This window comes from Dendrobates tinctorius, unplaced genomic scaffold (genome assembly GCF_039654945.1).
Source record: "Dendrobates tinctorius isolate UK_male_01 unplaced genomic scaffold, ASM3965494v1 ptg000404l, whole genome shotgun sequence".
NCBI lineage: Eukaryota > Metazoa > Chordata > Amphibia > Anura > Dendrobatidae > Dendrobates > Dendrobates tinctorius.
Window position 1 is genome coordinate 989,442 of NW_027362069.1, and position 17,483 is coordinate 1,006,924.

At 44.4% G+C, this 17,483-nt stretch overlaps 1 protein-coding gene and 1 long non-coding RNA gene across 2 annotated transcripts in view; one reads left to right on the forward strand and one right to left on the reverse strand.

Moving 5' to 3' along the window:
* Positions 1-17,483, reverse strand: part of LOC141076408 (uncharacterized) — an 85,845-nt gene that overhangs the window by 11,815 nt on the left and 56,547 nt on the right. The window lies entirely within an intron of this gene.
* On the forward strand, positions 8,342-13,350 carry LOC141076432 (uncharacterized). The gene is made up of 2 exons (XR_012227480.1): positions 8,342-10,833; positions 11,219-13,350. It is a non-coding gene; the product is annotated as an uncharacterized lncRNA (long non-coding RNA).

Genomic DNA, 17,483 nt, shown 5'->3' on the forward strand with positions numbered 1-17,483 from the left:
GCACACACTTTTGGACACTGGACACTTTTGGATTGTGTGAGGCCCAATGAATATCTGAGCGCTATGTGACAAGCTCGATGGCACAGCTGTGACCTAAGTGACTAGAGAATAAGTGAGATTTTGAATCTCTGCACACACTTTTGGACACTGGACACTTTTGGATTGTGTGAGGCCCAATGAATATCTGAGCGCTATGTGACAGGCTCGATGGCACAGCTGTGACCTAAGTGACTAGAGAATAAGTGAGATTTTGAATCTCTGCACACACTTTTGGACACTGGACACTTTTGGATTGTGTGAGGCCCAATGAATATCTGAGCGCTATGTGACAAGCTCGATGGCACAGCTGTGACCTAAGTGACTAGAGGATAAGTGAGAGTTTGAATCTCTGCACACACTTTTGGACACTGGACACTTTTGGATTGTGTGAGGCCCAATGAATATCTGAGCGCTATGTGACAAGCTCGATGGCACAGCTGTGACCTAAGTGACTAGAGAATAAGTGAGATTTTGAATCTCTGCACACACTTTTGGACACTGGACACTTTTGGATTGTGTGAGGCCCAATGAATATCTGAGCGCTATGTGACAAGCTCGATGGCACAGCTGTGACCTAAGTGACTAGAGGATAAGTGAGAGTTTGAATCTCTGCACACACTTTTGGACACTGGACACTTTTGGATTGTGTGAGGCCCAATGAATATCTGAGCGCTATGTGACAAGCTCGATGGCACAGCTGTGACCTAAGTGACTAGAGGATAAGTGAGAGTTTGAATCTCTGCACACACTTTTGGACACTGGACACTTTTGGATTGTGTGAGGCCCAATGAATATCTGAGCGCTATGTGACAAGCTCGATGGCACAGCTGTGACCTAAGTGACTAGAGAATAAGTGAGATTTTGAATCTCTGCACACACTTTTGGACACTGGACACTTTTGGATTGTGTGAGGCCCAATGAATATCTGAGCGCTATGTGACAGGCTCGATGGCACAGCTGTGACCTAAGTGACTAGAGAATAAGTGAGATTTTGAATCTCTGCACACACTTTTGGACACTGGACACTTTTGGATTGTGTGAGGCCCAATGAATATCTGAGCGCTATGTGACAAGCTCGATGGCACAGCTGTGACCTAAGTGACTAGAGGATAAGTGAGAGTTTGAATCTCTGCACACACTTTTGGACACTGGACACTTTCGGATTGTGTGAGGCCCAATGAATATCTGAGTGCTATGTGACAAGCTCGATGGCACAGCTGTGACCTAAGTGACTAGAGGATAAGGGAGATTGGATTGCTTTTAAAAAAGCAGTTTGCGGAGCAGTGGGTAAACAGCAATGCCAGCCTGTCAGGAAGCCTTAAAAGGCAGCCCAACAACCAACACCACTGATACACCACTATATAGCCTCCCCTTGCACTGCACACAGTGACTGGTGTGTTGTGCAGGCCAAATTGCTATCAGCAGCAGAAGCAGTTTTTTTTTCTTCTCAGCAGGACAAAAAAAAAAAATTGGGATTGCTTTTAAAAAAGCAGTTTGAGGCCCAATGAATATCTGAGCGCTATGTGACAGGCTCGATGGCACAGCTGTGACCAAAGTGACTAGAGGATAAGGGAGATTGGATTGCTTTTAAAAAAGCAGTTTGCGGAGCAGTGGGTAAACAGCAATGCCAGCCTGTCAGGAAGCCTTAAGGGGGTTTTACACTAAGCAATATCGCTAGCAATATCGCTAAAACATCACTGGTTTTGTGACGTTATAGCGATATTGCTAGCGATATCGCTATGTGTGATACTTACCAACGACCGGCTCCCCCGCTGTCCATCGCTGATCGCGCGAGAATGTCCGGCTCCATTTCTCGTCGTCAGCTTCCTGCTGGGCTTCCTGCTGTGACGTCCAGCGACGCGTGGAGGCGGGCGGGAGGACGCAGGATCGCTGTGTGTGAATGGTAAGTATCGTGCGCTGCGTCGCTGCTGCATCGCTGTGAGATCTTTCTGTATGAAAGCTCACTAGCGATCATTTAGCGATGCACCAGCGATCCTGACCGGGTCGGATCGCTGGTTGGATCGCTGGTGCATCTCTAAATGTAAAAGGGCCTTTAGAAGGCAGCCCAACAACCAACACCACTGATACACCACTATATAGCCTTCCCTTGCACTGCACACACAGTGACTGGTGTGTTGTGCAGGCCAAATCGCTAGCAGCAGAAGCAGTTTTTTGGTCTTCTTCCCTGCCTAACGCTCTCCCTACAGAATCAGCAGCAACCTCTCCCTATACTGAGATCGGCAGAAGTAAGATGGCGGTCGGCGTGCACGCCCTTTTATACCCCCTGTGACGCCCACCAAAGCAAGCCAATCACTTGCATGCCCTTCTGAAAGATGGTGGTGACCCGTGCCTATGTCATCACGTTGCCCACAGTGTCCGTGGATCCTGATTGGCTGAAAAAGAGCGCAAAACAAACTTTTGAAACGCGACTTTGGCGCGTAAGTCGCCGACCTCGTGGCCGACCTCATCCTAGGGTCGGGTTTCGTTTCATGAAACCCGACTTTGCCAAAAGTCGGCGACTTTTGAATTTTTTCGACCCGTTTCGCTCAACTCTACTTTTAACCCTTATAACTTCCTAACAAAAAAAAATTTTGATTCCCAAATAGTGCTGATGTAAAGTAAACATGTGGGAAATGTTACTCATTAAGTATTTTGTGTGCCGTATTTCTGTGATTTAAGGGCATAAAAATTCAAAGTTGGAAAATTTGCCAAATTTTCAAAATTTTCGCCAAATTTCCATTTTTTTCACAAATAAACACAAGTTATATGAATGAAATTTTACCACAAACATGAAGTACAATATGTCACGAGAAAACAATGTCAGAATCACCGGGATCCATGGAAGCGTTCCAGAGTTATTACCTCATAAAGGGACAGTGGTCAGAATTGTAAAAATTGGTCTGGTCATGAATGTGCAAACCACCCTTGGGGGTTAAGGGGTTAAAATGTTTCTAAAGAAAAATTGTCTCCAACAATTCTTGTAAGAAGAAAAAAATAAGCAAAAAGCAGAAGACACATTTTATAATTGTTAACATGTTAAACATTTATTAAAAAGAAATTAATCTTTTTGTGCCCCAGAACATAGATGTACACCGCAGGGACGGCACAGATGAGGCTTCAACGAAAACCCTGAGAGTTTAACCCCTTGCTGCAGTGAAAAGCAAACATGGCATCTAAGAAGGTGTGACAGTTTGGCTGAATGCCCCCCGCCTCCAAGTACTCGATAGTATGGGGCGGCCTAGTTACTCCGATACTTACATGCCTAATAATGGGGTCTGGGCTGCAATGTATGAAGGTCTATTAGGCCGGGCCAGGGGCAGCGTCCAAAAAGTTACCTTATAACGCCCCCATACACATTAGACTAAAGTTCCATGAAAGCACTGATTTCGGGGGGTTTGGCCGACCATATAATGTATTTGGGGGCCTCCCGACAGATGATGTCAGGGCAGAGAAGGATCTGGCATCCTGAATTTCAGAGGATAATCCGTTTGTTCTTCCTGTAGATAATCCTCCTCTAGAGGAGTCTGGAGGCGACACTCTCATACAGACCACAGGAAAGCTGGAATATTTGTGTGTATGGGGAGTCGGGAGAGATCGCCGTCTGCCAAATGACCGTTCAGCCAACTCTGGTCTCATGTGTCTGGGGCCGTTAGTATTACACTGACAGGCAGTGATGATACACGGCACTACAGTAGTACAGGGCATCACCGGAGCCATCAGAGGCTTGTATGTTGTGTGATCGCACTGATCAGAGGGGTTTAAAAAAGGTTTAAAGTGGAAAAAATATCACAGTTTCAGCAACAAGAAATATCCATCACTATATGGAAAGCAGAGTCACTGCACAATGTTAGTTACGTCACGTCCATAACTACTTTATTATACTCTATTATCCTGTACACAGTGGAGTAGATAGAAATCACAGGTCCCACAGCAATAGCTGGAATTGGGCCCTCCAACGTAAAGAAAAAAAATCTATCTATATCTATATACACTGTTCAAAAAAATAAAGGGAACACTTAAACAACAGAATATAACTCCAAGTAAATCAAACTTCTGTGAAATCAAACTGTCCACTTAGGAAGCAACACTGATTGACAATCAATTTCACATGCTGTTGTGCAAATGGAATAGACAACAGATGGAAATTATTGGCAATTATCAAGACACCCTCAGTAAAGGAGTGGTTCTGCAGGTGGGGACCACAGACCATATCTCAGTACCAATGCTTCTGGCTGATGTTTTGGTCACTTTTGAATGTTGGTTGTGCTTTCACAGTTGTGGTAGCATGACACGGACTCTACAACCCACACAAGTGGCTCAGGTAGTGCAGCTCATCCAGGATGGCACATCAATGCGAGCTGTGGCAAGAAGGTTTACTGTGTCTGTCAGCGTAGTGTCCAGAGGCTGGAGGTGTTACCAGGCGACAGGCCTGTACAACAGGAGATGTGGAGGGGGCCGTATGAGGGCAACAACCCAGCAGCAGGACCGCTACCTCCACCTTTGTGCAAGGAGGAACAGGAGGAGCACTGCCAGAGCCCTGCAAAATGATCTTAAGCAGGCCACAAATATTCATGTGTCTGCACAAATGGTTAGAAACTGACTCCATGAGGATGGTCTGAGGTCTCGACATCCACAGATGGGGGTTGTGCTCACAGCCCAACACCATACAGGACGCTTGGCATTTGCCACAGAACACCAGGATTGGCAAATTCACCACTGGCGCCCTGTGCTCTTCACAGATGGAAGCAGGTTCACACTGAGCACATGTGACAGACGTGACAGAGTCTGGAGACGCCGTGGAGAGCGATCTGCTGCCTGCAGCATCCTTCAGCATGACCGGTTTGGCAGTGGTCAGTAATGGTGCGGGGTGGCATTTCTTTGGAGGCCACACGATGTTGGGCTGTGAGCACAACCCCCATGGAGACACAATTGTGCCTTTACCTGGAGATAAATTCCCAGTGGGGGCAATTTCCAAAATGCAATAACTTAAGTGGGGAATTCAGCTCTTTTCGCACTTTAGGGATCTGAATATGGAGTCTACAAACTACAGTGGGGAAAATAAGGATTTGTTACGCTGACAATTTTGGGGCTAAAGTCACATTTTCGTGAGGAAAAAAGTAAAATTGTCATTTCTTCCTTCCACATTGCTTAAATTCCTGTCACACTATCCAAATTCAGATATTGTCCTGTCAGAAAGGAGAATACAGGGAGTGAAAGGGTTAATAGGACTCACAGGAGGAACCGGCCCAGAAAGCAGAAGATCCAGGAGTGTCTGCCACATATATGACTGCTCTGTGCACAGGACCTGTGATGAGGTCACAGGAGGGGAGGAGTCAGGGGTCACATGATCAGGGGCCTCAGTGTGTGCAGGACTCAGTGTGCTGGAGCGCTCCCGATAATCAGCTGCGTGTGTCACGCTGTGTGATAGTCACAGCACCTGCATGGAGGGCGACACATGCAGCTGATTATCGGGAGCGCTCCAGGGATCCGGGGTCCCGATGCAGCTATTCGGTAAGCGATATTAGCCAATAACAACTTCTCCGACGATATTCGCTCATCTCTAGTAATAACAGCTCAAAGGAATTCACCGAACTTTTCATTAAGTTTAATAGCAAGACCCTATTAAATATTGAGCACCAGCGGGACGAAGCATTGACAGCGGCATGTAAAAGTGTGGGCGCCCCGGGTCAAAATGACCGTTATTGTGAGCAGTAGTAACATGAAGATGAAATGATCTCTAAAAAGCCGAACCTCTAAGATGGCACATGGCCTTTGTATTTTAGGCAAAAATAATAATAATAAAAAAAAAAAAAAATATATATATATATATATATAGACTTTTTACAATTTCATAATTGCAAAAAGGAAAAAGGGCGCGATGCAAAACTTTGGGCACCCTTGGAGATTTGTGTACTGAGATAATTTTGATCAAAGTTTCACACCTTAATTAGCTTGTTAGGGTTATGGTGAGATCACATGGTGACCAGGAGCTACAGTCTGAAGAAAGGGCTAAAAAGCCTTCACTAGACCCCTGTACAGCTGTATAATGAGGCCCAGGCTTTATAGTGACGGGACAGGAGTGAGGGCCTGTTCCCAGGAGCTACAGTCTGAGGAAAGGGCTAAAAAGCCTTCACTAGACCCCTGTACAGCTGTATAGTGAGGCCCAGGCTTTATAGTGAAGGGACAGGAGTGAGGGCCTGTTCCCAGGAACTACAGTCTGAGGAAAGGGCTAAAAAGCCTTCACTAGACCCCTGTACAGCTGTATAATGAGGCCCAGGCTTTATAGTGAAGGGACAGGAGTGAGGGCCTGTGCCCAGGAGCTACAGTCTGATGATAGGAACTGAAGGAGTTAAATTGAGTTCTGTCTATGTTGCATTCTCTTGTTTAAAACCTTATCTGTTCTTCGAGGAGATGTCTCAGACATCTCCCTTGTGAACCAAGGTCAAATACCTCTGCTTTTTCGCCTAAATGACTTTCTTTGTCGAAAACAAGTTGTAAAATCATTTGTACTGCGCATGTCTGTAAATGTCTAAATTCTTTACTATAAAAGACGGAAGCCTAACTGATAAGCCAGAGGCGTCTTGGAGGCATCCTGAGTTGTATTATACAGCTGGTGTCTGTGTAGTTCTTCTCGATGGAGCTGATTTAATTAGAGACATATGATGCTTCACACCCAAGAACATCGGTCCTTCAGATGAAAGAGTAATCTGAGGGATCCCGACAGTTTCCTGGCGCCCGAAACAGGGACCTGATATAGGCACCTCTCCAAGACTACCCGATCTACAGACCACTCCAGTTACTGATGAAATTGTGAACAGCAGACCTAAACACCTGGCCAGGTAAGAGATCAATTTTTCTCTTCTCTGCTCTTCATAATCTATCATTATAACTAAGGTCCGTATAAAGGGGAATCTAGTAGAGGAGGGGGCCGTAAAATCAGGTCCATATAAGAACTCTGAGGAAATCGGGTGTGACACGCATATGTAATTTCTGCTCGAATGAGAGGTTACTGTAGGTTCTGTGTGTGCACAGCTATTTTTAGAAAAAGAGCTGATGCAAATCAAAATGGGAGAGGTCTGACATTATGGAATATAAGGCTGGGTGAACAGTTCATACTGCGCAGCCCGGACGGACAAGTTTTTCACTATAGACGGTTCCGCACTAGGAATAGAGGAGGTTGTTGAATGGCTACTTTGATTTGAAAGGTTGTGGAAAGTAGACAAATAAGCTGCACAGTAGGTATTCGTTCAAAGAGTGGTGATATTGCCTAACTGGGCCATGTGACAGCGTCCTTCCGGGGAGGTCACCGCCTAAGCTTAAATCAACACCCTTTACGAATAAACCTTGTGACAGATAAGAGTGTGACCGAATGAGCACAGGACCGTGAAATGAGCCTGTGACAGGATATGACTGAAGAACCCCAGTAGATGGACACTTTATTTACAATCCTGTGTGTTGTGGGAGTATTTCTGTTCGGATGCTACATAGCATATAAGTACACGAAACACGTAGTACACCGAGGAACAGACACTCCATTTAGCCTGTTAGCACCTTAGGAAGAAGGTAACGAGGTATAGTAGAGCCTAGTCTTGAGCTTACCCAATACACCACCTAAGGCAGGGGACTAACAGGAAGACAACAAGAGAGACAGGATAAGAATAAAAGATAAGATGGGGAACAGTCAGGGAAAGATACCTGAAGAAGGAAATCGGTTATGTGATATAATTGAGGATAGATATGGAAGTAGTGCAGCAAAGAACCTGGAAAAAGTATTAATCAAATCCAAAGTGCAAGATAGGCAGGCTGTGTGAATCCTTGTATATATGTCTATGACAACCTCTGAATAAGATGAGAGATGAGTAATTGAGTAAAAAAAAAAAAAAAAAAAAAAAAAAAATCAGTGAATGAGCACGTATGAATGAATCATCACACATCATTTTTGTGTCAAGAGATTTGTGACCTTTCTAGTTGTGGTGGAATCCCGGACAGATGCGTTATAGATATTTCAAATCTACATCTGAGACTGAATGAATTGAGTAATGATATAGTTCGTGTTATATGTGGCATTACATTGTAAAGTTTCCTGAATGCATTTGGCCAGAAAAAGGGCAAGGCATGGTTAATCTCATTATACAGTTATCTGCCCTTACAGTGAAATCCCGTGATTTTGAGTTTCTTTGTAGAAATTGATTTTGATAAGTCTAAAGAACTACAGAATTCTGTGAAGGACGACGCTGCATTCTGATGGGAGGGGGGAATGATACCGCTGCGTAGTTTCTTCTCCCTTCGCTCTTATCTCTGCTGAGTGTGAGCTGTGCTCAAAATTCTCTGTAATTCTATCCGTAAGGTACAAGCTGAAAGATTTGTGCATTTTAAAGCAACAGTACTTAATTGAAGATTGGAAGTTAAAAGTAAGATATGGTGCCTAATTTAGAAGGGAATTGTAAGTGATTGCTTGGTCATTAATGTGTTTGAACCTGCTTCTAGTTGTGTGATTGATTTGTATAGCAAATTGTGTCAAATTACAAGAGACAGAGAAGGAAGGAAGCAGTAAAACAAGTGGGACAAATATTGAAAAAGGCAAAAATACCAGAGTGTGAATGTTTGGATGTACAAAAAGGCACAGACAAGGGAAGAAAATAGCAAGTGAATAAATGATGCTTGAGAATGTGCAGCAGTGTGGAAGGTGTATTATGAATGTTTGATTGACAAAGTGTAACCAGAGACCCAGACAAAACAGATGGACTTGTAAACACTGTGGTCAGACTCAGATAAACCCAGACTGAATAGCTACTTGTGTGACCTGTGCTACTGACCTAAGAGAATTGCACTAAATCCTATCCAGACAAGATCATAAGAAGCTGACATGATAGTGTGGATAGTGGGTAGTGGGGACATTGGCCCTTGAGGAGTAAGCTGACAGTAGACATCAGACGGCCAACCCCATCAGGACCTAGAAGTGTGAATAGAATAAGAAAGATACAGGTGTATTATCCCTGGAGCCCCTCTGACCAGCTAGCTTTGCTGAAGCAGCTGCCTGCCCCTGAGGACCAACCATTCCCGTTTTACAGACACACAGATGTGACAAAGAATCAGGCTTGGGGCATGGATGATAAATCTGCACGATCTGGGGAGACGTACTGTGAGTCACTAAGACAATGGGCTGCAGTGGAACAATCAGAGCAGTCTGTACTCCTGACTAATGTGACACAGCAAAGAGGAGAGAGAGTAGAGATATACCATGGACGGTTACAGCTGAAATGGGCAGACATGTGGTACATTTGCATAAATCCACTTGATGTTAGAATACTGGTGGATGCATTCATTGACGGTATGAACAAAGACTTACGAGACGCAGTACAGACAGCCAGACCTGAATGGAGACATGTAGATCCGAAAGACCTCCTTAAGGTAGCTAAAGAAATTGAGCAAACAAGGACAATAAAACGACCTGTCATGTATGCTGGAGCACAAGGAAAAAAGTGGAGACGTAATAGGGAAGGCATGTGAGATGACACTGACGTTTCTTTTGACAATCTATTCCCCACATGACATCCATGCCATACTCCTACAAGTTCAACCAAAACATCTGTCTATGGCCAGACAGCTCAGACTTGAGTGTGCTCGACTAATTCCTGAGTATGTCACTCCTCAAAAGATGTAACGTTCTGAATCCAGCCACCCTCCTGCCTGTGGATTCAGAAAAGGGGGAATTGGTGACCGTATTGGCAAGTGAGGAAGGATACTTTGACATGACGCATGAACATGTCTGCATAGAACTGATGAGTCAGGAGACAGTTGGGTTTGCACACATTCATGAAAAACCTGTTCCTAATGCAGACTTTGAGTTTCTTTTTTGTAGATGGCCCCAGATACCACCAGGATGGACGATTCTACACTGGATATGCAGTAGTATCCTCACATGAGGTAATCCGAGCGGAACCACTCTCTCCTCACATGTCGGCGCAGGAGGCAGAGTTGAAGGCACTCACTGAGGCGTGTAGAGCCGCTGCAGGTAAAGTCGCTAATATTTTCACAGATTCGAAGCCCATTAAAAATGCAGAGCTGGTGAAACAATTGATGGAGGCATTGATGTTACCAGTCCAGGTTGGCATTGTCAAGGTAAAAGCACACACAAAGGTGACTCCGTGGAGGTAGAGGGCAATAGAAGGGCGAACGAGGCTGCTAAAATAGCACAAGGCGGCCTAGAGAGAGCAGTGGACGGTGGCGGGGAGTCAGCGTATTCCAGCCACATTGGGTCTAGATGTCCTGAAATCCCTCCAGCAAAAGGCTGCCCAAACAGAGAAGGTACACCGAGGGAGACTGGGAGCTGAGCTGAACTCAAATGGAGTATGGGAGAATAAGGATAAAATGTGCCCACCAAAGTCCCTGTTCCCAATCATGGCGCAAGCAGCACATGGCCCCAATCACACCTCAAAAAGTCACATGTGTGCCATGGTAGATGCCTTCTGGATCGCTCCTGGCTTCAGTTGCGCAGCCGCGAAACTTGTACAATCATGCCTCATCTGTGCACAGCACAACCCAGGTAAAACAGTAAAAGTCCCTAAGAAAGCGACACCTAGGCCTCTCTACCCGTTTCAGAGACGGCAGATTGACGACATACAGCTACCAAGGTAGGAGTGTATGCAAATATCCTAGTATGTGTAGATCTCTTCTCTGGATGGCCAGAGGCCTACCCGGTGAAAACGGCTACAGCTCGAGCCACTGCAAAGAAACTGGTGATGGAACTAATACCACGATTCGGTGTCCCTGAAACAATTGAATCAGACAGAGGTACACACTTTACTGCTGAGGTAATGCAAAATGTCATGCAAATGATAGGTGTAGAACAGGCATTTCATACACCCTACCACCCACAGAGTTCAGGGAAGGTAGAGAGAATGAACGGGACACTAAAATTGAAAATACAGAAAACCATGGAACAAACCCATAAACCATGGCCAGAGTGTCTCCCATTAGCATTATTCTCAGTAAGGTACACACCCACGGGGGAAAACTAAACTGTCACCCTTCGAGATACTGTTTGGAAGACCACCGAACACAGGGTTGTACTACCCACAGGTCTTAACACTCAATGTGGATAATTTGACAAGTTATGTAATCCAGTTGCAAAAGCATTTAACTCAAATGCATTCTCTAGTTTTCTCTTCCATTCCAGATCCAGATAGTGTGGAAGGAACTCACTGTCTACAACCTGGTGATTACGTATATGTCAAGAAACACTCCAGAAAGACCCTTGAACCCCGATGTCAAGGACCTTACCAAGTACTCCTAACAACGCCTACTTCTGTTAAGTTGGAAGGACGACCAACCTGGATCCACGCATCGCATTGCAAACTAGCCACAGGAGTTAACAAAGCATAAGAGTGCATAATGTTTTGGTTTGGTTTTGTTGCATTATCTGTAATAATGGTAGCTGCGTGGGACAATCTAAATTCTCCAATGTCCTTGAATAATAAGTTTATACAACATCATGAAAAATTACTGAATGATTGGTCAAATCATTTGCTGGATCTGCACACATTCAGCAGTATCAGCCACTAGTATTCCGTTCCTTGTTATTCCTGTGCCACCCGAGGAATTATTTGCCTGGACCAGTTGTTCTGATACACTTGCTAATAATGCCACAAATAATGTGAAGTTATGGAACACAACTGTTGGTATACCTATTGTGGGATGGGTAGGATACCCTTGGTGGCAGGGTAATCTTTCAGGAAGTAATACATACCTTCAATATCTGGCATATAAAGGGGGGGCTTGGGTACCCAGGAATAGAACTCGATTAACCTACCTGGGGCAAATTCCAATGTATGGCCTACAAGTTAGTTTTAATGTAACTTCCCACTCTACTGATGCCTTCAAACCAATACTGCTAGAAAGAAGGTTGCATAATACGTCCTGGGAGTATTCCAATTTATTTCCCCAGGGCAATAATGAAACTTGTTTTAATATTTCAGGTAATATACCTTGCAACGAGTCATCTGGATATGAGAAAGGAACTCCCACCTGTGGAAATCCCGATGTAGGGTATTGTAGCCCTTTACAATGCATATAAATGGTTGCCAGTAGGGGTAAAAGGTGCTTGTACTCTGGGTCGTTTGACTCCAGCTACCTTTGTTATTCCGAATGACCAGTTGAATACTCAGAGCATACCTAAACACACGTTGTACAAAAGAGCTGCTGACAATACACCTCGCCTCTCTGGGAGACCACATATAGTGCAGATGAGTGTGGCCAATAAAATTGTCAGCTCTATTTTTATTTATCCTATGATTACTCAAATGTGGGATAAATTAGTCAGGGCTACAGATTACTTAGATGACCAAATATGGGATATATTGGATATATTGAACACCACCGTTGCTGTCCAAAATCAGCTCATCATAGCCACTAATCAGCATACCATAGTATTAGATTATTTAACTGCAGCGCAAGGAGGTGTCAAGTCATCGGACCAGCTTGCTGTCATTATATAGATCCCAACAGTAGTTTAAAGTTAAGATCAAAAATAGAGGATGTTCAAAAACTTAGAGATCAGTACAATAAAGACAATGATCGTACTAAGGATAGTTGGTGGTCAGATACATTCTCCTTTCTTAATCCAGCTAATTGGTTTAAGGGTATTGGAGGCTGGATAACTGGGATTATACTAAGTCTATTACGTATTGTTGTTTGTATCTTCGTAATATATGTGCTATTGAAACTTGTTTTTTGGTGTATCTCTGTATGCAAGAAAAGATGTAGAAATAGATAAGGAAGTTTGACTGTAAACAACAAGAATTTAACTATTATTCCTTTGAGTCCTAGATTGACATCTCATTTCTGGCATGAAGGAGCGTACTCTTGCAATGATGGACGTGGCTTCAGTATCTGGGGGATGGAGAAGGTAGAAGACCTGTCTCCCTCAGGCAACCCGTCGGCCTGGGATAGTACCTGGTGAACGAGCCACTATCCGCTGTTGTTGCAGGATCCAGTGTTCCAGATTGTGGAAAATGAAGATGTCAAAGGGGGGAATGATAGGAACTGAAGGAGTTAAATTGAGTTCTGTCTATGTTGCATTCTCTTGTTTAAAACCTTATCTGTTCTTCGAGGAGATGTCTCAGACATCTCCCTTGTGAACCAAGGTCAAATACCTCTGCTTTTTCGCCTAAATGACTTTCTTTGTCGAAAACAAGTTGTAAAATCATTTGTACTGCGCATGTCTGTAAATGTCTAAATTCTTTACTATAAAAGACGGAAGCCTAACTGATAAGCCAGAGGCGTCTTGGAGGCATCCTGAGTTGTATTATACAGCTGGTGTCTGTGTAGTTCTTCTCGATGGAGCTGATTTAATTAGAGACATATGATGCTTCACACCCAAGAACATCGGTCCTTCAGATGAAAGAGTAATCTGAGGGATCCCGACACTGAGGAAAGGGCTAAAAAGCCTTCACTAGACCCCTGTACAGCTGTATAATGAGGCCCAGGCTTTATAGTGAAGGGACAGGAGTGAGGGCCTGTTCCCAGGAGCTACAGTCCGAGGAAAGGGCTAAAAAGCCTTCACTAGACCCCTGTACAGCTGTATAGTGAGGCCCAGGCTTTATAGTGAAGGGACAGGAGTGAGGGCCTGTTCCCAGGAGCTACAGACTGAGGAAAGGGCTAAAAAGCCTTCACTAGACCCTTGTACAGCTGTATAATGAGGCCCAGGCTTTATAGTGAAGGGACAGGAGTGAGGGCCTGTTCCCAGGAGCTACAGACTGAGGAAAGGGGTAAAAAGCCTTCACTAGACCCCTGTACAGCTGTATAATGAGGCCCAGGCTTTATAGTGAAGGGACAGGAGTGAGGGTCTGTTCCCAGGAGCTACAGTCCGAGGAAAGGGCTAAAAAGCCTTCACTAGACCCCTGTACAGCTGTATAATGAGACCCAGGCTGTATAGTGAAGGGACAGGAGTGAGGACCTGTGCCCAGGAGCTACAGTCTGAGGAAAGGGCTAAAAAGCCTTCACTAGACCCCTGTACAGCTGTATAATGAGGCCCAGGCTTTATAGTGAAGGGACAGGAGGGAGAAAAGTGGGGAAAGGAGCCAGAAGAGCCGGACTGCCCATCACTAACCTGCAGAGCCGCACTCCACATATATGGCTGCTCTGTGCACAGGACCTGTGATGAGGTCACAGGAGGGGAGGAGTCAGGGGTCACATGAGCTCCGGAGTGCAGACCTCCATGGAGCCTTCTCCTCAGTCAGTGACATTCCCGCCATTATTCGCCCCTCACTACTGGCACAATTACCCCGCGCCGCCTTCTCTACACAGTGTTATGTGTGGAATGTAACGTGTGCTTTCTCTGGAGGGAAATAGACCCCACACAGGAGGGAATTCTCACCAGTTACCGGCCGTCTACTATATGGCGGCATATGATTGTGCTATCGACTCTGCACCAGGAGCTAAAATTCCCAAATCTCTAATGTAACCGCTATTAGAGAAGATATAACAAATTTCTCCTAAACTCACACAGCGGAGGAGGCCTCACTTGGAGTAATGTGACTCGCGCACAGAAAATCTATTCCCGGTTCTGTGATTAAGTTATCGGCCTACAGGAAGAAGAAAGGTCTGAATTACAGCCCAGACTGGAGGAGAAACTGCAGAAGTTAGAATTGGCCAATCAGCGCTCTTCACCCCTATACTTATCTACACAAATACAAGACATGAAATGACAATTAGACGCCATTCTCACCACCAGAACGGAGAGGCGCTAACTTGGAGTAAAGCCGCGTTTTATCACCATGCCAATAAGCCTAATAAGATGCCGCTCGTAAGCTCAGAATGAGAGAGTCACTGCATATAATCTCCTCTATAAAAGACCCTAAGGGTCAGACCTCAGCCCACCCCGATGTCATGTATAGCACTTATAATGAACACTCCCAGAGTTTGTATTCGCCCCACAATCACCCCCCTCACTACTGGAGTCATTCCTTCACACACTACATCTACCTAACCTGACTGAGTCCGCGGCACAACAACTCCATTTACACATCTCTGAGGAGGAAATAGTTTCATCAATCAAAAAACTAAAAAGAGGAAAGGCCCCGGGGCCAGATGGTCTTACAGCAATATATTATAAAAAATGCAGCGATGTGCTGACACTACATATAAAAACCTCTGTAATTCACTACTAAATGGCTCACAGCTGCCCCCTGAGCTCTACGTGGCGCATGTAACCGTAATCCCTAATCCTAAGAAAGATCATCTCACCACAAATTATAGACCTATATCCCTCTTATACATTGACTTCAAAATCTTTACATCCATTGTGACTAACAGGATCAATAAAATCCTCCCTCACCTCATCCATCGGGGTCAGGTTGGTTTTATACCAGCGCGACAGGCCCCAGATAATATTAGGAGAGCGTTAAATATTATTCATACAACTAACCTACAGCGAAAGTGACTTCTCCTGCTTGCATTAGATACTGAGAGGGCTTTCGATTCGGCGTCCTGGACATATCTCTTTACGGTTCTATCGGAAGTCGGATTCTCCCCTGAACTTATAAAGTGCCTCCAATTGTTATATGATAGCCCTATCACTTATGTAAAACTCCCGTCACCACACCCCCTCCAATTAATATTCAGAGGGTACCAGGCAGGGCTGTCCTCTATCTCCGGATCTTTTTGCACTTGCAAAAATGGAACCCATTGTGGAAGCAATAAGGAGAGATCAGAATATCCTGGGCCCTGAGAATATGGGAGACCAATATAAAGTCAGCCTCTTTGCAGATGATCTCCTGCTAACATTAATAAGTCCCCACACTTCACTCCCACACTTGTTTTCCCTCCTTCAACAATTTGAGAAGATCTCAGGGTTAAAGATTAACATTGATAAATCCGAAGCATTATTTGTAAATTTTCCTAAGACAGAGCAAACTAATATAGCCTCCCATTTTGGGTTTATATACAAAGAACATTATCTAACATATCTGGGTATCAACTTAACAGCCAACAGGTCACCTCTGTTTAGGTGGAATTACTCTTCACTGATCCAAAACTTCCAGAGGGACCTGGATAGATGGGCTTCCTCAAAGTTATCCTGGCTCGGCAGAACACATGCATTAAAAATGGTGTCACTGCCTCGCTTCTTATATCTATTTAGGTCCCTCCCAATTATGGTACCAGCCAGAACCTTCACTCAGTTACACTCCATGATGTCTAAGTTTCTTTGGCTAGGAAAACAACCCAGAATTGGGCAAAAACGTATGTTCCGACACAGAAAAGAAGGGGGTTTATCCCTCCCTAATTTTACACTTTATTACAAGTCGGCACAGATTGCTCCATTAATAAGTGCGTGTTCATATCCCAATAGTCCGAGATGGGTTATTCTGGAATCATTTCTCTCCAAACCATTCTCTTTATCAGGCCTAATGTGGACCACAGACCGACTTCCACGGGGGTTAATGAATGTGGCTCCTTTTACAGTCCACTCGTTGCTTCTTTGGAGGAAAGTCCGGTTTAGCTATAACTTACAATCAAGCCCTTCTCCCCTGACAGCTATATTACAAAACCCCATGTTCCCGCCAGGCCTTGAGCCTCAAATTTTTTCTTGGTGGAAGCTGAAAGGTATTCATATACTTAAACATTTGTGATCCCCATTTAATATCTTACTTGACAGATAGGAATTTGTTCAAAAATTTGAACTTCCAGCTAGGGAGGTAATGCGATTGAACCAGATCTTCCACTTTGGAAAGCAGATCCTCCCGAGCGGTACTACTCTCAGGGCAATGAGTTTTGAAAAATAATGTCTAAATGACCCTTTGGGCAGGGGAATGATCTCATTGATCTACTATGCTATAAATTCTCCACAAAATGATAAAAAATTTGAAGTATATGTTACAGTGGGAGGAGGATTTGGAGTTTGAACAGTCAATTGATGAATGGTATCGTAGCTGTGACACCCTATCAAGAGGTAGTCACCAGACTTCCCTTGTGGAGACCTCCTTAAAACTATTGTACAGAGTCTATTATGTACAGGAAAAAATTCACAGCATTTTCCCCAATATCTCGGGAGACTGTTTTAGGGGCTGTGGAATATCTGGTGACATGAGACATATTTGGTGGTCTTGTACGGTGGTTTCTGGGTTTTGGGAGAAGGTGAAGCATCTGATAGCACAGATGTATGGTGGACCAGTTGATCTGGAACCTTTTACTCTTTTACTGGGAACCAGGCCTTCCCGGCTTCCAGAAAGCTTTCAGAAGCTAGTAAACTACTTATGTATGGCCACTAAAATCCACATTGAGGCAAAGTGGAAGTCGTCCTCACTGCCAATATCTATGGTGAAAGAGAAGATGAGCGACATTATGTTATTCTCATTTGTGGCCCCAGCGTTTCTTGTAGAATAAATCCCTTTCTCACACAGTCCTGTAGTAATGACTTTGTTCTCACGTTTTGTAGGAGGGTT